The sequence below is a fragment of the Scomber scombrus genome, chromosome 8, assembly GCF_963691925.1.
Source record: "Scomber scombrus chromosome 8, fScoSco1.1, whole genome shotgun sequence".
NCBI lineage: Eukaryota > Metazoa > Chordata > Actinopteri > Scombriformes > Scombridae > Scomber > Scomber scombrus.
In genome coordinates this window covers 25,533,917-25,559,164 of record NC_084977.1, presented here as the reverse complement: position 1 = coordinate 25,559,164, position 25,248 = coordinate 25,533,917, and the positions used below count along the sequence as shown (strand labels likewise).

At 39.4% G+C, this 25,248-nt stretch overlaps 1 long non-coding RNA gene across 1 annotated transcript; it reads left to right on the top strand.

Annotated features, from left to right (window-relative positions):
• The first annotated feature begins 2,293 nt into the window (after window positions 1-2,293).
• Window positions 2,294-9,193, top strand: LOC133984856 (uncharacterized). The gene is made up of 3 exons (XR_009925430.1): window positions 2,294-2,351; window positions 5,885-5,938; window positions 9,164-9,193. It is a non-coding gene; the product is annotated as an uncharacterized LOC133984856 (long non-coding RNA).
• Window positions 9,194-25,248: the final 16,055 nt, after the last annotated feature.

Below are 25,248 nucleotides of genomic sequence, written 5' to 3'. Positions count from 1 at the left end.
TACATATACTCGGATTACAAACCTATCACTGAACCAAAAATGTGTGCATAGTGAGACCTGCAGTGATATTGACAAATGTCTGCAGTGACTTAGATAACAATAACCAGCAGTAGCATTTAACCACCACATTATCCCTTTGGAGGCCTTGGCTGTCATCCCTCCTTTTTCTTGACCCATGTTTGTTGTTCTTCTCTCTCTCTCTCTCTCTCTCTCTCTTTCTCTCTCTCTCTCGCTCTCTCGCTCTCTCTCTCAACCTTTCAATAAAGGTGAAGAACATTAAAAAACAAAGCCTCTTACTCACTGCACCATTGAAGTAGCATTTTGACAAAAAACATGTCTTGCAGAACAATTACTTTCATTAAATACAGACACAGGCATGATTCGTTGCAAATATGTTTTGTTACCCTCAATAACTACAAGATGCTTAAAATCATTTTTTAGAATAATCAAAACACAATTATCCTTTTTGTTGATGTCTCCTTTCATTGTGTACCTCATAAATAGTGAAACAGACTCTGAATTCCTGTGCCATCTGTATGTGGTCTTTATTCCCTACTCCTGTATCAATCCAATTTGAATTGATTTAATCTGTTTTTATCTTTTTTTAAGTTATGGTTCTGTAAATTAGAGGAGACAGGGAACATATTAAGTAAGAAAGGAAGAAGATATGCACCAAAGGTCCCTAGGAGGACTTGAGCTGGACATTTTTACAGTTACAGTACATGTTATTAGACTGCTGCTTCTAATGAATTCAGTTGATTCTTTGTCCTATGTTGTTAACATAAACTTATACAATAAAGTCTTACATACAGTATTTAAATTTGTTTTGAGGCATTTATCTTGCAAGAAATTGTCAACTTTTACAAAAGTGAGTACCCTAAAACAAGTCTGAAGCCCTTTCAGGTTGTTTAGAAACTATTAAACCAAAGCTAGCCTGCTTTCTGATAATGCTCTCATGTCTTTCAGGAGTGGATATCCTCTATCGACTGGGGCTTACTGCTCAGAGCAGCACAGACAATCCCTACGAAAGGACCGCTTCCCTTTCGACCACCTACACCACTTTTCCATCACCTTTGAATCTCCCTGTTCCTGGATATGGGGTGATACTCGACTCAAACTCCCTTTATGAGGCTCCAGCAGGCAGTCTGTTCCCGCCAGAGATTGGTGAGGAGTTTTCTGTTGTGGTTAGCCTAAGCTCCTGGCGAGCAAACAATGCTTTTCTTTTCAGTGTCAAAGATGACAGGGACAGGCTGCGTTTTGGCATTCAACTGCTTCCACGCAGAGTGGTGGTTTACACTGCAGAGAAGGCCTCCATTTACTTCAACTACAATTGGCAGGATGGGCGCCAACAGTCTTTTGCTGTTGGTGTCCGCGCCCGCTCGGTGTCCTTCTATGCGGATTGTGGGGCAGTGCAGCAGAGGGAGCAGACTCTGGTGAGATCTCAAACACTGGGGGACTCTGGTGGTCTCTTCACTCTGGGGAGGATGAATTCCAAAGCGGCACCATTCAATGGTCGAGTCTGCCAACTAGATATCTATCCCTCAGCTCAAGCTGCTGCGCACTACTGCAACTACCTTAAAAAACAGTGCCGGCTGGCCGACACTTACCGATTGCCTTTGCCACATCCTGGTTTGGATATTGAGGCAAATGACCACCCCTCTAACCCCTTAACAAAATCACTTGTTGGAATAGCAGCTACCCACCATACTCCCATAAAAGACACAGCAGCTGTCAAAATGTCCCCAGGTAGTGTGGTTAAACAACATTCAACCCAAAGCCCATCAGTACAACCTTACCTGGGGGACCATAGCCACATTTCGACATTGGAACCCGTTGCCCACTCTGCTACATCCTCGCTTCAGTCCGACAACCCCACTTCAGTTACCGTGAATGGACTAGCAGCTCTGGATCTTATTAATATCACATCTATCACCACTACCACAAACATGTTGGCAAAAGGTACTAAGGTCCAGGGGGACACTGATCAGTCTGAGAATAGCACAGAGGACAGTAGCTCTGGGGGCCCGCAGACCCCTGATGCCACCACAGGCCTGGTTTCCCCAGACAGGCAAAGTCGTGTGAAGGACGGACTCAGGAACAACTCCATCTCCAGCTCCAAGGACTCCCGCTTAGGGCCCCAGCAAACTCATCAGCTCCTGGAGACTCTTCTGAGACCCAACAGCACCACTTTGTACCGTGATAATCAGGTGGACACCTCAGAGCACCATGATCTAGACGGCAGCTATGATGACGTCGACATGGGGGGATATGATTATGGATATGAGGAGCCAGACTTCCTCTATGACTACGAAGATGGTTTACGTGGCCCCAAAGGAGATCCAGGTCCTCCGGTAAGTGACTGAATTTATGAATGACATTTATAGCTATGAATGTTCATGGAACAATTCTCAGAGAGGTGAGCCACAAGCCAGTTCAGTTATAACATGATCAAGAGGAAAATATCAATACCAGGCATTTAAAGCTTATTTATTGCTATCACACTTGCATATGGCCAGGATATAGGAAAAAATATTTTGGCACAGAGGTGTATTGATGTAGAGGTGATGGCATGTCCAAGTGCTGTTCTTTTTTCATGTATGTACAGGTTGTTAAAATAACATGTCATTCCCTTGCTGAAATACTGCCAGAAACTTTTGCTGTGATGTGGGAGAGGATAACTCATCTTAAGGTTGAAGGTATACCCTTGTAAAGAGAAATTAGCTGTCCATCCAGCCTTAGCTAAAATGTTTAGGTATTGCGTATGTTTCCATAAGTCAGATGTGTCTGATCTTTTTATCTGATCTGCTCAAACTTAGGAGTTTACGTAATGATGTAAGATGTCTGGACTCATCTGCCAGTTTCCAAAGTATTACCTCAGCTTTAAAGTGCCTGCAGTCTTGTATGTGGGACACAGATCACTCAGCACCGAGTTGTTGCAAGTTTGCAAACTTACCTTCACTCTTAAGAGCTTGAACACACTGCTGCAGTATTATGAGCACAGTACACCACAGGCTCTTTTCCATTGGGCCACAATTTGGCAGAATATATTGATTAATTAGGCAGTGTTCATTGTTCTCTTCTGGTGTTATCTTTTGGCTACCTTTTTTGGCTACTACGACCACTTTGATGCAGGCATGTCTTGAATACTGGGTCAGCTGAAGGTCAGTGGCTCACTCAGTGTCATTACCTCTTAGTTTGAACTTGAAAACAAGCAGGTTTACTTCCTCAAGGGAAATATTTCACAGTTTTGCAGCCACAAAACCAGACAAGTACAGTGGCATTTATACAGGCTGCGTCTGGTCTCAGTAAATATTTTATGATCATGTTGTGCAAACTTGATTTTTGTTTTAGTACTTAACTACTTTTTCATTTCTCTTCATTGATTTTTTCAGTTTTGTTTTACTTGAACTGCCATTAACAACATTTGGCATGTTTATCCATTATGCATCTTTCATAGAAAATCTGCTTTGTAAAAATCTTTCTCTTGGCCGCAGCTTGGCTCAACACCACAGAAGACACATTTGGAAAATTCACATTCCAGTGTATTGTTTTGTTTGCTATAGTAGGGATCAAGTAATCAGAGAAAACTTGTATGTAACACCTCAAGTTATTGGCTGTTTTAATGGTATTAAGTAATTTTAGACAAGTTGGTAATGGGTATGTTTAAACCTTAATAGCAGGTGATACAAACCCTTGTCTTAAAAGATATAGGAATGATGTTGGTTGGATAGTGTGGGTGTTGCTCTCTAGATAGACTGTTGTCACTAATCTGTTGCAAAGTTGGATAGTTTGATTGAGTATAAAGTGTGTATGTAGTTGTATTTCTGGTGTTTACTTAGCCATGTATTTTTATTTAGCCACTGTGGTGTAAAATCCTCCACAATACCATAAGAATATACCTCAATGAGCCTTTCTTTTTTCTAGTCAATTGCTTGCCTACTCAAGTAAAACATCATTCATCTTATACATTAATAATAAGATGAATGATGTTACAATAATGACATTGGACAATCATGGAGGGTGAAAGACTAGACCAATATTGGTCATCACTTTTAATGCCTTTCCCTTGGTGGTCTGTTATTAAGCTACCAACTTGTTGACTGCATGTTTGGGAAGAATCCAGGGGGTGTGATAATTCGCTTGATACAATGCAACAAGTTGCAAAAGATGATTCATCCTATTCCTCAGTTCTGCAGAAGTTCAACTTCTTGAATTGACTCCACTGGGAAAGATTTGACCCTTGCCTTGGCTCAGATCAAGCATGCGAATATTATCATTTTACAGCATGAATGCCTTGGTTTCTGTAGGACCTGTTGTTGTGGTGAAGGCGGTGGTGTGCTCACAGTTTCCATTTGTCAGTGTGTGGGAGTCTAGAGGAACAAACAGCTGTTTCTTTCTTCATCTCTCCATCTGTGTCCATCTATTGCTCTGACGGAGGATGCTACAGAGAATCCCATTTTATTTGCCATAGCAACAGTTCAGAACAGTCAATAGAAAGCTTTATGGATGGCAGTGTTGGTCAGATCGTTGGTCACAAGGTCCACCACTTTAGTCCACACTGAAATATCTCTGCAACTTTTTATTGGACTGCCAACAAATCTATGACCACTAGGGGACGAATCCCTCTGACTTTTGTAGTTATCTGACTTGCCACCTTGCACCTCTAGGTCAGAATTTGAATTTAACACATCTCCAATAATAGGACAGTAAATCCTCAATGTTATCCAGGAAAGGATATCACCCTTCATGTCTAATATCTTTATTCTTCTAATGCTGTAACTAATAAATTAACTTGATTAATTAGTTGAATTAATGTGTCCTGCTATATCTGATAATAACATTCCCTTTATCAATTTTTGATGTATTACAGTGTTTTCAGCTGACCTTTCTTGGAGAAATGACATGACAATGTGCATTTTTAATAAGTCATTCATTAGGAAAAAAAAGGTATGGTAGCAATATAATTCATAAACAGACCAATACAAAATCCTTCATTTACCCCCGAAGGCTGCTACGTATTTCAGTGGGTATCTTAGGCTCTTCAAAAATGTTAAACCTGCAACTAAGAATGAGAAATGTTGTCTTTACCATGCAAAGCAAGCTTATGAAAACACATTATCACAAGTACACCCAACAGAGCTAGTGTTCCCACAGCCTGGTTTGGTTAGGGTTAAGGTTAGGGTTATGCGAGATAGTATTCATTCTCTCTTTTTTCTGTCTTTATTGTTTTTGTTTTTTTCTCTTTGACTAGACTTTGAAAATCAAACACATTAAAGTCATCTATTAAGAAGAAGTGTCGTGAGAAATGTTGAGATGTACGAGCCTGTTGTATTGTATTACAGTAATTAGCGCTGGTTGATAAATTAATATTACTGCTAAATGTCCCTTTATAAAAAAATGTTTTTAATATAATGATTGGATATTGTGGGTCACTGTTTAATTTTCACCAAAAATGTTTGGTTGAGCAGGAGCATATTTTGTTTTACATCTTGCTTCAACCAGAACATGACATGCAGTTGTTCTGTATGCTTCATGATACGTTCTGTCCAAGAAGAAGGTTTATGTTGATCCTAGGCTGACCAAAGGCTGGTGGTGTCAGTCTCATCTTAAGAATGTAACTCGACCCTGCTGCTGAGAGCTTTCCTAATAGAGCTCTTAGTTGAAAACACTTGGCTCCCCTCTTTGAACTCCATAGCTCTTACATAAATATAGCACATACAGTACTCATCATTGTGGAGGCCTGGACAGTGAACTGCGTGTTATTGCTTGCCATTAACATACTCTATCTCTCATTTCTTTTTCCCCTTCACTCCCACTATCTCTCTCCCTGTCTCTACATTCTTCCCTTCTCTCACTCCCCTGTCCCTCTGTCTCTCTAATCTAGGGTCCTCCCGGTCCCCCTGGTTTACCTGGTCCTTCAGGAAAAAGAGGTTCTCGGGTGAGTAACCTGCACAAAGGTGATGGTACAAAGGCAGCATGCTGTAGGAGAGATGACCTGTATTATTCAGGAAGGGCTCTTTTCACTGTATAAAAAGTGGGAAACAATTAAGAAGATAAATTAGAAATAGAAAATGTTTTTGTATCTACCTGATAGGTGTCTTCCCTCAATCTTTATGCAGTAGAATACTACCGTTTTTAGTGAGACTTTAGTGGGTAAACTGATCCTGAATAATGATAATGAAAAACAGAAAAGAGATGAAAAGACAACAGTGCACAAGAAGCGCTGTTTTGTTTAGATTCAGACTATGACAACATCTGTTGAAAGCTGGCCTCTCCACAGGGGCCATTATAACAGAAAGTAATGCGGTTTGATTGCTCAGCCACTACCAAGAGTTTAAGGTCATGTTAAAGGTGCTAAACTTTGCTAATCAAAAACACTAACACAGTCAATGAAGACTTCTTGATATAAAATATAACCATTGTATTTTCTTTTGTTATGGCAGTCAGCAGCAAGCACTGGCCATATGTGTTTTGCCTGTGTTTACTGTTACACTCCAGCTGGAACTATCAGAGAAGAGGTGCTGACAGACATGTTTGTGGTTTGTGTGATTAAGGTCAATAACAATTCTTGCTTTGTAAAGGCACATGACCATGAGATAATGTGCTTTTAGGATGCAGGCAACTTTGTTTACTTGTCAGCACCGACGGAGCATCAAGGTTGAGTGATCAAACAGTAACATATGCAACCAGCTGCAGCGGCGGCCCAGGCTGCATTTCCACTCTGATCTTGAGGCTACACTGTTTGCAACTGCCAAGGTTGTCATGATGCAATGCTACGATCATGCCACAGTCCCTAAAGGCATCTTTAAACAGAACAAGACACATTTTACTAAATGAACGTGGTATGTGGATGTTGTATAAATAGTTCACTCTTGGTCTCTGTAGAAGCTGTACTCTGCACAGCAACATCATCAGTGCTAATTTAACACAGGGAATGTAAATATCTACAGTGTGCCAGTCTTTTTTAGAAGACAGCATGCATTCAAATTAACTTGATTTTTGATTACTAATACTGTTGACAGTTGTGAACACCTGCTTCTGATAAAGACTCTCAAGTGTCCAAATAATTATCAGTGACAAATCATTGCTTATTAAAATGTGAAAATGTGGTTAGTACATGTTTATGTGCATGAGTGGGGTCATTTTATGTGTATATTATATGTGCATGTCTTTGAGAGTGTGTGTGATTGTGTATACATAACTTGAAAAATGTAGCATTTTTTCCTTTTGCTCCCATTCTCTTATGTTAGAGGGAAGACTAGCAGGCAGATGGACAGAAAGACAGGCTTGTAGACAGAGAGAGTAGGTATATGGTAAAACATGCCTCCTAGTAAAAGATTCGGAAAGCACATGTTTGCCTCTAAGTCATAAAGCAGAGACAGAGGGAGGCTTGGAATCATTATGTGGTGGGAAGCTGAGGGCAGTGTGCAGGGCTGTGGTTATGTCTCTGCTGTCTCAGCACAGAGCAGCAGACCTATTATACTGCCTATAATTGTCAGAGATATCAGACTTTGAACCAGGGCACAGCATTTGGTAAGGGCATTTGTCATGGAAAAGTTACTTTAGAGGTTATTTTATAGCAGGCAGTCCCTGAAGCTGGCAGTTTTAAGAACTGAGATGGTGATTGATAACAGTCATCAGGTATTTTGTGAATAAGCTGCAGTGATCTTTTTTGTATTGCTGCATTGTCATTTTGCAATTAAGGGACCTTTTTTTCACTGATCAGTATTTCCTTGGCAATCTTTTACTACACTGCAGTACATTCTGTAGAATTGCCTCATTTTTTCAATGTTGATCAATGTGGGCCTAAGTGGGAGGTTTTACAAGTTAAACTCTGTTATGATGCTCTTATGGCATTACCTACATTTCTAACAAAGTTATGACTTAAAAAGCACTAAATTGGAGTTAAATTCATTTATTTTCTATGGGCAATATGCTCTTGGGGAAATCAGGTTCTGATTACTGACATTAAAAATGAAAAGAGAGCGAGAGAGAGATCCTTCTTCCTGGCCTTTGGCTGTAGTGCAGAGGAAGCCTGGCTTGCAAGCAGCAGGGGTACAGATGTGAAGGAATGTAGTGTATTTATGGTGTGTGTTTGTGTGTGTGTGTGTGTGTGTGTGTGTGTGTGTGTGTGTGCGTGCGTGCATGTGCATGCGTGCGCGTGCATATCAAAGTGCACGTGTAGTTCTAGGCATAAGTGTGCATGTGTGTCTGTGCACGTGTGGTTGTACATTCATTGCATACCTGTGATGTTCAAAGAGTGAAATACCTTTGGTACACCGAGAACAAATGTGATACAATAAACATATTTATGCTATTTCTAAGTAAGGCATAGCAATAAATCTAAAAGTGATCAAAACCAACATTATGACTTTTTGTTGACCTTATTTGAAGTCACATGGATATGTAGGATTTATTTACTCTGTCTTACAGGCTGCCACCTACTGTAGCCCTGTAATACACCTGAACAACAACAACAACAACAACAACAAAACCCTACAGGCATGGGGAACACTCAAAGTTTGGAGTGTGGGTTAATTACATAAATGGAGTTTTACACAAAGTAATCAACCATGTGTGTCAATCATTACTCAGATAGACATAATGATGGAGAAATGCAGCTTGGGCAATCGCTGACTCATGGTGTTTTGGTCAACAGCTGTTATTCAAATTAATTCATGATATTACTTATTTGGATTGTCACAGTTGATGTTAAACAGGGTTTATTTTTCTTTGATTTTCCTGTTTTAACAAATACCAGAATGTGTTCTTAACTACTGAATATTAGTCTGCAATGATCCATGATTAACTGTTTATTGTTCAGTACAAATAATTTATATGCTCAGGTGTGTGTAATAAGACGTAATTGAATTGATTGTAACCAAGGTTAATACGACAATTAATCGCAATATTGATTTTAGGCAATATTGCCCAGCTCAAATTTTAGGAATGTATGACAGAAAGGTACAATTTTCACACTGTAGTATTCTCTAATTCAGTCCACATTTTAGTCTACAAGCAAAAGTTCATGTTGTCTTTCTTTAGTTCAGATTACAGCTGGCATTTGTCATATGACTCATCTTTAATACTGAGCTGTTAACAGTCATTAACAAAAGACAGTAAGCTTATCTGTGTTCTCTCACTCTGTATGTATCTGTTTCAGGGTCCCAATGGTCCACACGGTAACCCAGGCCAGCCGGGACCACCTGGGCCCAAGGTGAGTGCCATCTCCAACAGTGGAGAGACATAAACAGCTCCCTGAGAGTGCCAGACAAGGTTCTGGTTAGTATCTGTGGGGGGAACGAGACAGATGAGTTCCCTCGGAGCCAGAGCCAGCATTAAAGAGCCTAAGACACAAGCCAAAGCCACGGATGGTTAATGTCATACTCTGCTCCCACACTCTTTTATTCCTGTCTCCCATCATTGAAAGTCTGCCGATCCAGTGACAAAAAGTGAAGTTCTTGATTTTGGTTTAGCGTTTTCTGCAATGACTACTGTTAACTATTACAACATATCATATACAACAGTACTATAATAAGCAGTAGTTATTCATTTAAGACATGCTTTGCACTGATGCTGTGTCTTTTACTGACAAAGTTATAAACAACCTTTCTTTAGAAGGGCTAGACCTGCTAGAGCTGTGTGACCCTACTTTCTTGTAGCATGAAGTGCTAGGTCTGTGCTCGGTCAAAAGGTTACGTCACTAGTCTCAATGGCAAGCACACTTGATAACATGCTTAATCAAGCTTGGGGGAATGGATACAGACAGACACTGGATCATTAGCTATCAGTTGGAAAATGCCCTTGGGGTAAATTAGAAGAGTTTCTCAAGAGGATTGATGAGGTGGGGAAAGAAGACATCCATTCGAAAAAATTAATATTTTAAAGGGGAATAGTTTATGCAAACCCATGTTCGAATAACACTTGCACAGTCGCTAGTTTAACTATAATGTTGAAACTCAGATTGTTTTACTAAGAAACTGGGTAGATGATTTTGTTATAAAAGATCCAAGAAAATCAGAACATTTCGGGGACTTAAACATATGGTTGGTTGTATACTGTGGCACCCATAGTCGTTAAAGTTGTGTACTTTCATGTCATTCATAAAATATTTACCGTCTTAGAAGTGGTGATGAAGTGATTATGCCGTTCTTTATAACGGCACAGTTGGTTGGGCGTATTCATTATTATATACAGTAAAATGAGAATTTCAAAAGAATAGGGTCTCTCCACATACTGCCTGATGAAGTTTGCTGTCATTGCACAGACTGGCCTGCCAATCACCATAGGGAGGAGAGAGAGAGAGAGAGAGAGAGAGAGAGAGAGAGAGAGAGAGAGAGAGAGAGAGAGAGAGAGAGAGAGAGAGAGAGAGAGAGAGAGAGAGAGAGAAACAAAATCAAAGGACAAAAATGAAAAAGGCATTGTACTTAGCCTGAAGTCAAGTCTTTCCTTTCTCATATATTTGTTTGCTTTAATCATTTGTAACAGGCAGTCATCTTCTCTCTTGGGTGGGCAAACCAGAGTCTTGTTATAGTCATTTTATTGTCAGCCTACACGCACTTACTTTCTCCACTGTTTTGTATATACAGTATTTTTTCATATCTATTTCAATCCGGTAATTCCACGAATAATAGGACTCCTAGAACCTGACAAGTGGGGGAAGTGTGTTACAAGTTCCCTCCTGCATATTTTACAATTTATATTCTCCATGAATAATCATCAAAGACATGAGCAAAAGAATTAGGTAAAGCTAGCTGACAAGTTGAGACCTGTTGCTGTCACTCCTGTTGCACGTGTTTTTGTGTGGACATCAGGAGGGGATGATGTCTGGCACAGAGTCATGTGTGTGAGTGTGTGTGTGTGTGTGTGTGTGTGTGTGTGTGTGTGTGTGTGTGTGTGTGTGTGTGTGTGTGTGTGTGTGTGTGTGTGTGTGTGTGTGTGTGTGTGTCTGTGAAATCAGTGTATAATTGTTTAATATTGACCTTAATAATGGATATGTAATAATACTGACTTGTGCCTGAGCCTGAGGTCTCTCAGGGCCTGTAGGACTTGGGTAGGTTTGCAGAGCTCTTCAAGAGCCCCCTGTGCCACACTTGTTGTTTATCCTACTAGACACTGTCATAGCAATGTCACCAGGTCACAGATTTTTCATTTAAATGATGCACACTCACGCAAACACACTCACAAGTATAATCTGCTGTAGTCAAAGTTTTTACCATATGACATTGATTATAGCAGACATTAACGTGTTTTCCCCCTGAATAACCAATCTCTGCTGTTCAGAGCTTGTGCAAGTGGGATTAAACAAGACACAGTCAGATGTAGGCAAGCATGATAATAAGGAGCCAGTGTGTCGTCACAGTGTATCATGGGAAAGTGGAGTAGACATGGGTGGTTGTTGGCTGAAATGATAAACCCCTCTACCCAGATGGTTGATATGCTGGTTTTCACCACAGCACATAATCGTGCTAGTTCTGGCTCATTAGCAATGGCACTGACATTTGTTAACAGGCACACTGATATTTCACTCTTATTCTGAATACAACTATATTATAAAGCATCTTTTTGGAAATTCCAAATTTAAACCTTATTCCGAAGATAGCATTTTCTGATTAAGATGTGGGATATACTGATATTATCTGGGCTTTTATGAGCATTCTTTCTACGTGTATACAGCACATTCAGAATATCCGTCCAATTGTGTCTTTCACAACAATTTGCGGCACATGGTCTCTTGCCTGTTTACGGTCAGCTCTGGGTGTTGTAAACATACCAACTAATCAACAGTTTGCAAGGCTGACAAAAGAAAAGCCTCTCTCTCTCACACACACACACATGCACGCACACACACACACACACAGGCACCTACTTTTAAACATTTTGAAAAACTTGGACATCAGCAGGTTTGAGGGCATGCACAAACATTGCAGATCTTTTCAAGGAGGTGGTTGAACCAATGAAATAGGGAGTCTGTGTTCTTATGGTCGAACAAGTCCGCCACGAGTGGAAAACTGCAAAAATCCTGTTTTCATCAGAGGATGCACGGCTGTAAACAGGAATATTAATGGAATATTCATTTTCATCAGCCATATAAACAACATAGTAGGAATATTGTTCTTTTGGTAATATTTTGTGTTAATGTAGTCACTGACGACATCATAAAGTGAAAAAAAACTGAAATCTTTCCCCATCATGGGACCAGATGCAAAGGATACATTGGTGCAACTGAGCAAGGATGTGGGCAGCTAAATACAGATGATTGTGGTGACTGTGGTCCCGACTGGCTACCACAGAGTGCCTTTCCCTGTGTGTATTGATGTGAAACATTTTGGTTTTAAGTGGATAGCGCCTTACTTAGAATTTGAGTTAGTTGAAGTAATTTACAAAAACACTTCTCATGATGATCTCTCAACCTACCACACCCCCACACACATAAAGAGAGGAATGTTCCATTTTCCTCCTTGATTAATCAAACAGCACAGGGAGATAGATGAATTTGTTCAGTGTGACCTCTGACCTTGCTGGGACGCGGTGTATGGTTGGCCGAGAGCCGCCAATTGGTTATTATGACATTCTGGGCCACCTGCTGGCCTACTGTTCCCTCAGCCTGTACAGCCACATCTGTGTGTGCATGCACAAACCCAAAATCAGTGAATCTAATACCGTGGCGACCTGTTGGTGAGTCATTCTCAGACCCCCAACCTCTTTGTGGAGGTGGAATAGGGATTGAGAAACTCCTTTGTCTCTGTTTGAGAAAATATCTCCTTTAACAGAGGTTCCTGACACTGAACTTATTTGACATGTGTTTTAAGCACAGTCTGAAATGTTATGGCTGTTATGTGCTTGCAAGACTTAAAATAATCTTTCAATCTGCTCCATGCACTGCTGACTTTTTTCAAACAGAGCGGATATCTGGTTTTATGCTCTGGTAGAATTTCTGCTTTCCTAAACCCAAGTTTTTGTATGCCTCAGTGACTGTCAGTCAAAACTATGGGAACATGATGCTCACAATCCAAGTAGGTAATACAAGTTTCTAGCAGTCTCAGACAGTTATCGAAGAATATGCATGGCTCTAAGGTGTTAAACATGGCTTAGCATCACCCAAACAAGCTGAGAGTTAAGCTCGTCACAAACAACTGTGAAAATTTGTTGTGAAATCTTAGATAATACATTTCATATCCAGATGTCTGTACTACACTTCTCCACATGTATCACATTTTTAAAACTTTACAGAATTATATATTGTTTGCCAAATTGGAGCTGCTAACCAATCAACAACCTGGACATTTGTAGTGTTGATGGCAACAAGTCAGACTACGTAGGTTGTTGTGCTTAAATTATGTGGTGGTCTCCTAACATTGCTGCTTTGGCATTTTACAACACATTTATAGCCACAACAGCATCTGGTGAGATGTTTTAAATGAGCTTCATTTTTAGATGTATGATATTTTATGACCTAAATCAACATCACTTTGGGAAGAAAAGCACCAAGGCCCCTAGCTGTTGAAATGTAATATTGCTGTTCTGTGGAAATACACTTAACATCAGCTCCGTTCTGGCAGAAACTTGGACTTGTTCTCTGCGTTGTGGGAACACATGTGGTCTGTGATGACACAGAGTGCCTGAGACTGAGTTAGGTCTGGATTCTCAAAGGCATTGCTACTTTGTTGCTGTTTCTGTCTTGCTTGGTCATTGTGCAGGAATGAAGATGCAGAGATGATGATGCCAAATTTATGATGATTTATAAATCATTCATATAACAAACGGTATGTATAATGCATACTGAAGGATGAAGGGTCCTCTTGATGCTGCAGTGTATTTATAATGAATGGATTTCTTGTCATTTTAATACTCACAATTGGTCCCTCTTTCTTCTGTGCACTAGTAGTAGGTTTCCAAGGCTCAAAGTGTGTCAGTGTAAATTTAAAACAGACTTAAAGTATCCATGTACGACAGAGACAAAGAGTTCTCACACATACTTACAGAGTCTGCTAATCTTTGTCAGTGTGCATGGTGCTTTCCAACAATGTCTCTTACTGTCGGTGTCAAAACACACCTGTCTCTTATAGGCTTGTAGGGTCATGTATAGAATAAACTGCTCCTCAGTTCCACATACAAATGTCCTCACCACATTTTTATACGTAGACCTTAGGAAAATATAAATGTTCAGTGACATCTATGACATCAACTATAGTTATCTAAAGGAATGTATTGAGATTTTTTTTTAAATGCTTGCTTCCATCTTGTCCATTGTTTGGAGCCACAGCTGCACAGAGCCAGTAAGTGGCATATTGTAGAGCTTACCATATAACTTTTCCTAACATCATCTATTGTAAAAGGATGGGGATCTTCCCAGCTTACTTCAGTACAGTTGGATTGTTTTGCTGCTGTAAGAGGAACTGCATCCTAAAGTGTCTCCACATTGGTTTCTACACAAAGCCACAGTGACTGTCTCATTTTAAATTTCAAAATGTGTATTTTCACTTCATCTCATCATCTTTTGGTATTCAAAAAGACTGTTGTGGAAGCTTAGTAATGACGCCATAATAAATGAGACTAATATCAGAAGTTTTATCTACCAGCTCATGTGCTGCATTATTATGTTTTGATAATCACTGGGCTAGGATTTTTGAACGCTCTGCCTTACTTAATGGTATAAAGGGATCTGTTTAGCAACAGGAAGTAATGGATTAATGAAAAAAGGAGTCTCAATTTTGAGAGAGATAAAAACATATTACACAAATTAATAAATGTTGGAAATATCATTAGATGTAGCCAAGCATTTGTTTATCCTGTTCATGTAATGAAGCTGAAAGACTGAAGATTAGAGATTTTTTAAGAATAGTCATAACCGGAAAAAACAAACTTTTGCTATCAGTGACTGATACATTCTAAATGTATTTGGTTTGCTCACAATGTACTTACCCTGTGACCCTCTCTCTATCCTAGGGTTCAAAAGGAGACCCCGGGCTGTCTCCAGGCCAGGCTCCACGAGGAGAGAAGGTAAGGAATCCACCACTGGGTTCAGTGTCTGGCTCCCCATCTCTGTTCCCCCCTTTAGTGTTTCTCACACTCTTATGTTCCCGCCTGCCTGTCTCAAAGCCTTTACACTTTGGTCAGTGATACTTCTCTTGAGACACTTTACCCGAGTTGGTTTCACTTCCAGTCTTCACAACATCAGTCCTATCGTATCACCTGACATAGTCTATTCACACTGACAGCTTTTTTCTGTGTTCTGGATCGTATTTGTTGATGAAATGGGTCAAATATTGTGAAAAAGGTGAATAAACGTTTAAATTACACAGTATAATGGGCTATATGAAGCAATAATAATTATTTAACAAATATGCCTTTAAAAGGTTATTAACAACTGAACAATGTATAATTTGTGTCAAATAGATACATTTATTCATTTTATCTTATACAATGTTGTCTTTATACATTTGTTTGATGAATGAGGTTGAATGTTAGTCTGGATTTCTTCAGCCCATTTTATTTATTCAACCACTACTTCTAAACCCCCTTTTTGTATTTCTGACTCACCCTATCATCGTCAATTTCAACACAGCTGGTCTCTCTTACTCTCTGTCTTCATCATTGTCTCTTTCATGTCAAACATTGTCACAATAACGATTTTCCTCAGAAACATTATGAAATATCTTGAACTAATTAATCTCCAAAAGTATCTTTCTCCCTTCAAGTTTTAATGTTCTGCACACTCATAGAAATCCCCCTAAGAATAACTGTTGTGGTAAAACATAATTTCTTCTTCTAAATCGTTTTGGATACCCAGATTAACTTTAAATTTAACTTCAGACCAAACATAGTGTGTGTCCGCTATTTGTATTCGACTGCATCGTGATGTAATCCCCATATATTATTGTAGCCTTCTCATAACTCTTTATAGTGAGTATTTTACTTTTATAACAGTTTTAAATCATTGCATCTTTATCCCTCTCTGGGCATATTTATCTGTACTCATATTTGTCTCTTTAATCTCCCCTCCCCCTGTCAACTCACATGTCTGATCTTTTAATATAAATAAATATTGCAGAATATGAGTTTGTTTTGAAGCAGATGGGTTAAGACCTCTTCAGACACTGTCTGAACCACAAAAGGGCCTTTGAACTATGGATTTAACTCACCTGTGAAAAATCCAACACTTTGATGATGAACAATGAACATTAAAATATTTTACAGTGATCCCAAAGGTTGAATAATCTGTTTAACTTTTGCCCTGTCATTCATTTGTCATCTGAGATTAAAAGGAAAAAAGGTTTATGTTGAAAAATAAAGATTTACTGAGTGTTAAGTAATTCATACTGAATTAATTTACATTGTTTATCTGGGTTTACTGTAGGAGTCCTGAAGCAACAGTATGCATTTCTTCTTTATAACAAACTGCTCTTAAGTGTACAATTATTGTTATATTTCATTGGTATAATGCTTTTAAAAAGATGTTGCAGTGAGATCAGCTGTTTAAAAAAAAAATCTGACTTGCAAGTGTTACATTATTACTCTCTCTTTCATTTGTTCCAACAGGGTGACAGAGGTCCACCAGGTCTGCCTGGTCCGGATGGATTTCCAGGTCTGCTGGTAAGATTCAGTTTGTTAAATTATCTTTCTTTAAACCAGTAGCAGATGCTAAAGATCGAGATTGAGATTTAAATTTGATTTAAATTCTCAAACACTAGTTGAGGCAGTTGGTTTTAAGTGCATGCATACATGCAAACACACAGTCACAAGTCTGGTCACACTTTCTTATTCAAGTGAATGTTTGTGTGTAACCCATAGACACACATTCATGCACGCATGCACGCACGCACGCACACACACAAACACACACACACACACACACACACACACACACACACACAAACACACACACACACACACACACACACACACACACACACACACACACACACACACACACACAGTGTATCAGTGTTCCCACTGTGTTTTCTCCCAAGTGTTAACCACAGACATGAGCTGAGGCCTTAATGTGGTCAGTATTATGTTACCCAGTCAGAGACAGCCCACAGCCCACCCTGCTCTCTGCCTGTCTCTCAGTCTCAGTCTATATTTTAAAAAGAAACATGCATGTATATCTTCTTTTCTTGCCAACTTTTCTTTCTTTCTTCATCTATCTACACCACATTGTGTCTTCTTCATTATCTTTTCATATCTCAGTCTGCATGTGTATCTGTGTTGCTGCCCTTCTCTCCCAGTCAAACATTCAGATGGGATGTTGTACCGTCTCGCTTAAACCCGATAGCCTTTATGGTAAAAGTCAAAGGTCATCCAAAAGAGGAAAGTCACCCTGCCCAGTGTCAAGGGGTCAATGACGTGCACAATATACCGTGCCCTCTCAGGCCAGCAATTGTCATGCCAAAGGAAGAAGAATTTCATGGACATTTCTATCAGTCAAATTTAAGGACACTGACATTTTCCCAGTGTCTACCATCTTGCACATATTCAGAATCACATTCGTACCCTATATGTTAATGCAGATTTCAGTTTATGCTCTAATCGAGAGACATTTATTGCACATGAGTTCAATGACTGGTGCAAAAGGGCACATGTCTGTTGCTGGAATTAAACTTGTGGCCCTTTGAACTATCTGCTATATTCTGTCGCCCTGCCACCTAGATGGCTATGTCCACACAGTTGTCCAGGTAGCTTCTTATTGAAGATTTGAGTCTGGTCTCCACATAGCTGGCCTTCACCTTGCCTCCCAGGAGGCCATCCCTGTGTTTGCAGTAGCTGAACTTAATATACCAGGACATTAACTGTGCCCCGTCAAGTATTTTCAGAGGAAATGACTGGCTCAGGGCCTATGCTCTTTACCCCCAAGTGGGCCTTTTATTGAGTGTGAAGGTTCATGTGTCACAACCTAGGAAAGCACATTACAGAATCTATGGCACAGTTCAAGAAGGTCTCTCACTGCCCCAAAAAGATACTGACCCGGCCCTGACCTTGTGTTTTGGAGCTGTAAACATCTGTTGATAATCACGTCAAGCGGGAAAATAAAGAAAAGCTCCGATTTACCGAACAATAAATCCTGTTTAGTTAACAAAGAATAAGTGCTTGTTTAACTTAATGTGGGATTTGGCAGTAGTACAAACTTACTGGGGATCAGAATGGGTTGACTTCTCCTCAAAGATCACTTACACTAGACTTTTTGGCACATTTTACAAAAGCTTTTAATGTTTTAAATGTGTTCGTTTCTTTTAAACTCTGCAAAAGAGTCAGGACCCAAAACCGGTCATGGACCAGTAGCCAGAAACACTACACAACAAATTGAATAATATGTTTTTAATGCGTTAGCTTCCTAGATCTAGTACATGGATCTTTAGCATCTTGTTACCTATTGCTAATAATGATCATCAATACAAGCAAGATGATAGAAACTCCTAAGCCTGGGATATAGCCTATAGTTTTTTGTGTGAATATTTGACTTTATATATTGGATGTTTTAAAGTCAGTTGTGTCCCCACTGGTGGGGAGAAACACACGTTGCATACTATATTATGAAACCACAAGCCATTAACTGCGACCCTGGATTTTAAGAGGGGTACCAACTGGCTGCGGGAAATAGGGATCCAGAATATTCCTCGATCCACAAACATTCCTTAGGTGTCTCATTTTGGGATGGATACACAAAAATAAAATGTAGTGTTTGATTGAGATAGTGAGAACAACAAACTCCAAAATAGTCTTCTTGAAGCACTTTGTTTGGTGTTCTAGGGTCAAATATTCTAAACATATATTTGTTTTATTCCAGGGCTCTAAAGGTTATCCAGGGCCAATGGGACTGCAAGGAGAACAAGTAAGTGTGTGAGAGATATAAAGATGTCTTATTTTTTCCAGAGCTCAGCAGTTTTCTTTAACAATGATTGGACATGTGTGTCAAACAACAAAAGCAGTAAACTCAAGGATTGGCAGCCTCATTCTGTCAGTTATTACACTGATGCAAGGTAACTGCATTCATACAAAAACAGGATTAGTCACTGCACCACACAACACACAGCTGTGCCGGTGCGCATCAGCCAATTACATCAGTTCCCTTTGACCTCCATTTATGCCCCTCTCCTTGATGGAATAACTCAATCAAAATGCTACAAATATTTGAGCTTTGTTACACAGGCTTTCTACACATGTCCACAACAGAGCGCTCTGAGCATAGAGAGGAAAGGAAGCAATTACTCTTTTCTTACTCCCTATTACTTTAATGTAAAGTTCAGATAACAGTCAGATCCTGTGCCATTACATCCAGATGTTTTTTTTACTGTTAGTGTACATTATCATTTCAAGGAGTAAACAATGCCTTTTCTTTCCAGGTGCCCTTTAAAAAAAGTGATAATTTCCACTGCAAACTGATAAAACTAACGGGTGTGGAGGGGTAGGATACAAATGCAGCACAAAGCCAGGGAGCAGTAAGAAGTGATCTTTATGGAATACAGTCAGCAAGTTAGCTGAACAGGTATAGGCAGAATGCGTAGGGGGGCAGGCTGGGCTTAGGGTCACCAACGACAGAGTAGGCAGCAGGTAAGATAATGCCAGTAGCACTCACAGAGATGAAGAGGTTGACCAGACGGGAGTCTCTGGGCTCTCCTGACAGGACTGAAGCCGGAGGACGCCACACAGCCACAGGCAGACAGGAACCAGAAAGTAAACAGGCAATACTTATGGTCAGGGACAGAAGGCTGTTGCGTTTACCGGGGCAGAGACGAGGAGAGGTGGTAAGAGGCAAGCCGAGTCGAAACCGGGAAATCAGTCCATGAATAGATGCTGAAAAGTCTGGCATGAAGTCGAAGACAATCAGCAAGCAGTGAAAGAAGTACAGGAGTATATATACACTGGCTTGATTAGAACTGTGACAATCCTTGGAAGCCCATTTAAAGGGCCTTTAATATATATATTGTAATGTATGACTTTTGCAATCTGTCAAACTAAGTGATAAAAACATTGAGAAGTCACTGGCACAGATTGGATTGCAAAATCATTTAAAAAATGTTATTAATTTGATAATGGAAAGTTAAAAGTCGAAGCACCAGGCAAAGAAGCACTGATTGACAACAATATAAAACCCTAACAAACTGCTGTCAGACGATGATGATTAATGTCAACAGAAATTTTTTTTTGTTTGAAATGCAGATTACTGTAACTGATGACTGTTTAAAAATGTGCTGGATAAGAGCATCAGCTGAATTTTTTGAGCATAAAGTGTTATTTTAACAGTGGGCTGAAATAACAGCAGAGTGAGCCAATGTGGGAGAGGTGGGTTGGGGAGGTGCAGAAAGGTACAGTTAATAGACAGGGTTGTCTTGGTGGAGGTTGTCTGGAATGAACAGTGCTTGTTTTATTCCTCAGTTGGCAATGCTGGTAGAGGTTTGTGTTTCTCCTCTTTCACTTTATCCATCCATCTAATCTCCCTATTCACTGTTCATGCACTCTCTCTCTCTCTCTCTCTCTCTCTCTCTCTCTCTCTCTCTCTCTCTCTCTCTCTCTCTCTCTCTCTCTCTCTCTCTCTCTCTCTTGTTTGTCTCTGTCTCTGCTGCAGGGCATACCAGGACCTCCTGGGGAAGCGGGGGCTGCAGGTTACCCTGGCAGGCAGGTGCAGTGAAAAAATACAAAAATATGCTTCCAGTTCTTCCATCGATCCTCTTAGATTCTTCATTGCTCTACTGTGAACTCCACAGAGAATACACAGCAATAAAAAAGATAACTGCATTATACACACTGCTGTCTGTTTTCCTATACATGTTTCCTACCCATTTTTGGATTTGGAATCAGGTGGTAAATGACTACTAGTTGTACTATATTGAAAATACAGTTCAAAATGAAATCAATTTATAATGAAATGCATCAGTTTATGAAATTGGTTTCTTGGTTTATTGCTTATTCATGTGTGCAGTCTGTGGACTTTGGGCTTTTTAGACCATGTGCACTGCATGCACACAGTGTGGACGAGGAAATATAAAGTTGCAACTTGAAGTATGAAAAACATGTGTTTTCATTTAGCTGTCTGTCAGTCAAATCCACTGTATTTTTTCTTATCAGGCGGTTCAGAGTCTAATGTGTTTAGGTTTGCCTCACCATGTGAAATCACTGATCGTGTGTGTACTGTACAATAGGTCCTCCTCACCAGAGTCTTTCCTTTGTTGCAGGGCTCAGCTGGCCCAGAAGGTAACCCAGGGCCTAAAGGTGTCCGTGTAAGTACAAGTAGCTCTCTGCTCTCCTTCTGCCCTCTTTCCTTCAGCAGCACTGAATACTTCATTTCCTGAAAGGATTAGGACAGTGTCAGGCCTTCAGTCGTGCTCCAGAGAGACTGTCCAGGATTTGAGTTGTATTTCTCACATACTGCCTGTAGAGCTGCAAACTGCTTGTGGGGGCTGATCCAGGCTCTGGGTTATCTCTAGGAAGACTGGTTCTTTTTACTTTTCCTGGTGATTTTTGTTAACTCAGAGAATACATGCAGAATGGATAAGCTACCCCGAATGATGGTATAATCCCCTTTTTACCCCATTTGCAGGGCCTATGGATAGCGGTATTGGTCTTACATGTGGTCTGTGTCTGGTGCAGACCAAGATATTTAGCTACATGTACTGCTGGCCAAATTGCTATTACAGTATGAAAATGATTTGATTGACCACCCTGACCTTTTGTCAAAACTACCATCAGGCAAGAGTTTCCATCTATATACAAGATAAAGGATATTAATGATGGCTACTTGTTGATTTTCCTTTCCTTTTTTAAACAGAAAAACACTCAGAACTAGGACTACAATAGGACAACAATATACAGGGTCCTACAAAGGGAATACATTAATGGGTAAAAACAGAAACTATAAACTTTACACAGATTCACACCTAAAGACATAAATGATAATACTTATCATTATATGGCCTGTATATCAAGATTCTGTTAATGTTTTTATTCATTCATTCTTCTTTATAAAATTCTACATTTTATTTAAATTGAAATTCATATGCAAATTAAAAATGCTTGAAAATTTCATATAATAAGCTTTGTCAAGCATCAAATATTTTGAAATTTGAAATGCCCTTAGCATGTAATAGTTTAAGTGTCACCATTACAAATAACAAAACCTGTGTTTTTCCATAAAGGTAAAAAAGGACTCAGTAAAATACACAGCTTGGTGCAATCACATCATATCCAAACATTGTTTAAAATCACTAGATTAGTTGTTCATTTCATAGGAGTCCAAAATAAGGTGCTTTAATCAAGCACTCTAAATAATATGAATACACTATGATTTAATACACTTTTATGGACTATCATTGTTTAACCATTTCTTCATGTATACTAATTGTAAAGATAGGAAATACCACTAGAAACAGAAACTAAAAATCGATCCTACCCATGGTCATTTGGCAAGAATAAGACAGACATATATGTTTAAGAAAGATTATTATTCCAAATAGATTATGATATAAGATTTCAAATATTTTATTTAACATGGTTGGTTGGTGTAATTGAGAGATTCTGGAGTAAATGTATGACTTTAGATCATAATCGTGAAATGTCTGATTAATATATTGGATCTTCAACGTACTGGGTTCTTAATACAATTAGTAGACTTATGCTAATTTATTTCAACTTTTAAAACTTGTTTTGTAGCAGTTTATCTGACCATTTTCTCTAGAAGTGACAATAGTGAGGGAATTGAAGTAACTGGGTCACGCAAATAAAGTAAAATATCATCATATCATCTGCGTATAATGATATCACATGGTGACTATTTTTAATACCATAGATATGAAGATGTTATAATACTTGTTGGCTTAGACAGCTATTCAATCATATCACATTATTGCTCTAATGAAACATCACACTAATGAAAAGTTATATTTTAATGTTAAGATAATGTTGTGACATGAAATATTGCTTATTTCCAGGGTTTCATTGGGCCTCCTGGTGTTGCTGGGCCACCAGGGCTGGAGGGCGAGAAAGTGAGTGATATTTTGTTTCCCTTTATATTAAACTCACATGATATCAAGGTCTTAATACTTACCATTCATGTGTTTCTGGACGCATTGTTCTTTCCCAGTTGTGCAGTCTTATACTTAGGCTGTATTCAGACCAAATCAGGTTGCAGGGTGGGTATGTGGGCGTGTTTATTTGTAACTGCTGTGAAACAATCAGAAAATAAAGTTTTATTTCTCTTATTCATCAGCTGTCTCACTACCACTGCTCGCTTTCTTCATTCAATCTTTAGCTTGCTTAACCACTGCTGCATGCTCTCTCTCTTTCTCTGTCTCTCTCTCTGTCGCTGTCTCTCTCTCTGCCTCTGTCTCTCTCTGTCTCTGTCTCTGTCTCTCTCTCTCTGTCTCTCTCTCTCTCCCTCTCTCTGTCTCTCTCTCTCTCTCCGTCTCCCTCTCCCTCTCTCTCTCTCTCTCTCTCTCTCTCTCTCTCTCTCTCTCTCTCTCTCTCTCTCTCTCTCTCTCTCTCTCTCTCTCTCTCTCTCTCTGGTACTCGCACTACCCCCATTCAAATGAAGGGGAGGACTGCTGTGACTTGATTTGGTATGAATTCAGCCTTAGTACAATTTTTATTTTCCATTTCATCCCATTAAGTATATTTCTGCACAATTTAATGGTATTATCTTACAAGCTAATATTAGAGGAGCATTTCCTACTTTGTGATAATACAGATAAACAGATCTGAATAGAAGAAATGCACAATTTCACTCTTATGTAAAAATCTCTCACTTTAAGTCGAGTGGCTAACAGTTGTTGTTATACCAAATCCTTGGGAGAAGGGTGTACTACTACTATTACCTACTTGTTTTTCTTTTCTAGGGCATTCCTGGTCCTATTGGAAAACCTGGCCCCAAAGGAAGACACGTAATAATTCATCAATTTTGATTTCTGCATTGTTCATTGTTACTTCCAAATATGAAAATACAAACCTCTGCCATCTGTCAATACCTATAGAGAGGGGAGAGGGTGGCTTCTGGCATGATTGTCTGTGTTATTTCATATAGAAAATCTGGGAGATTGTAAAAACTGAAATATTATACATCTCATATTGTGTAGAGTATCTTAAAATAGCAGTTCTTCACATTCACAAACCTGGTATAACTTAGGGAGATTCATCTGTATGCCGCATCTGTTTTGAATGTGTTAAAGCAGCAGGATGCTAAGGGCCCATGGTTAAACAGTGCAGAGAGAAAAAAAATACAAGAAAAATAAGTCCTTTAGCGGATTTAACACTATTCAACATTCGGCAAATCACAGTGGAAATGTTTGATGGCACTGTATTTTGGAATTGGTCCACTAACACCAAGTCTGTTCCAGGGTGGCACTGAAAAAAAACAGTTAGATTAAGATAGAGACAGATGGAATGTGTAGGTTGGACTTTCACACTGTGAAACGTTAATGTTTTAAAAAGCCTCCTCTGTGTTGAAGTTGCCAAGTGGGCAGGCAGCCCAGTGTCTGTTTCATCCAAAAGGTTTTTTTCTGCGACATTGAGTCCTGTCTGGCTAACTGGAAGTCTGTGGCCAGTCTCTGGCTAATCTTGCTTCATTAAATAAACATCAGTTTCACACCATGTCAATGCAAAGTTGATTGAGATCTCTGTGCATGTTAACTGCTATATATAAGTAAAAGTTGAATGCGTCGCATGACAGACAATTAATAAAGTTAAAATAAAGTATCAAAAAAAGAAAGAGAGAAATTCAAAGCAAAATGTATTGCTGGTTTGCAATGGTTGCCCTGACCATTAATTTGGTATGTTCTGTACATGAAGCACCTTTTTTCTCTGTCCATCTGTCCTGAAAGAGGGATCCCTCCTCTTTGCTCATCCTGAGGTTTCTTCCATTGAGGGTCTACAGATAAACTTAGCTGTATGCTGTACAGATTGTAAAGCCCACTTGAGTCAGATTTGTGATTTGTGATAGTTGGCTATATAAATAAAATTAACATCACTTGACTTGACCTTCTTAATCTGATTGTGGATGTATTTCCTCACAGGGTGTGGTGGGTGATGCAGGTGAGAGGGGCCCTCCTGGTCCTGATGGCAATGAGGTGAGAACTCCTGTCTTCTTTAAGTGGTTTTAATTATCCTCTTTAATTATCATTTTGTTTTAATTTTTACGATCCGTGTGGTATTCCACTTTTCTCTCCCCAGTAAGGATCTCCAAGCTTGTCACTTGACCTCACTCATTAGTGACTATGCATACAAGGGCACAGTACAAGGTTTTTCCCTGGATAAACCAGT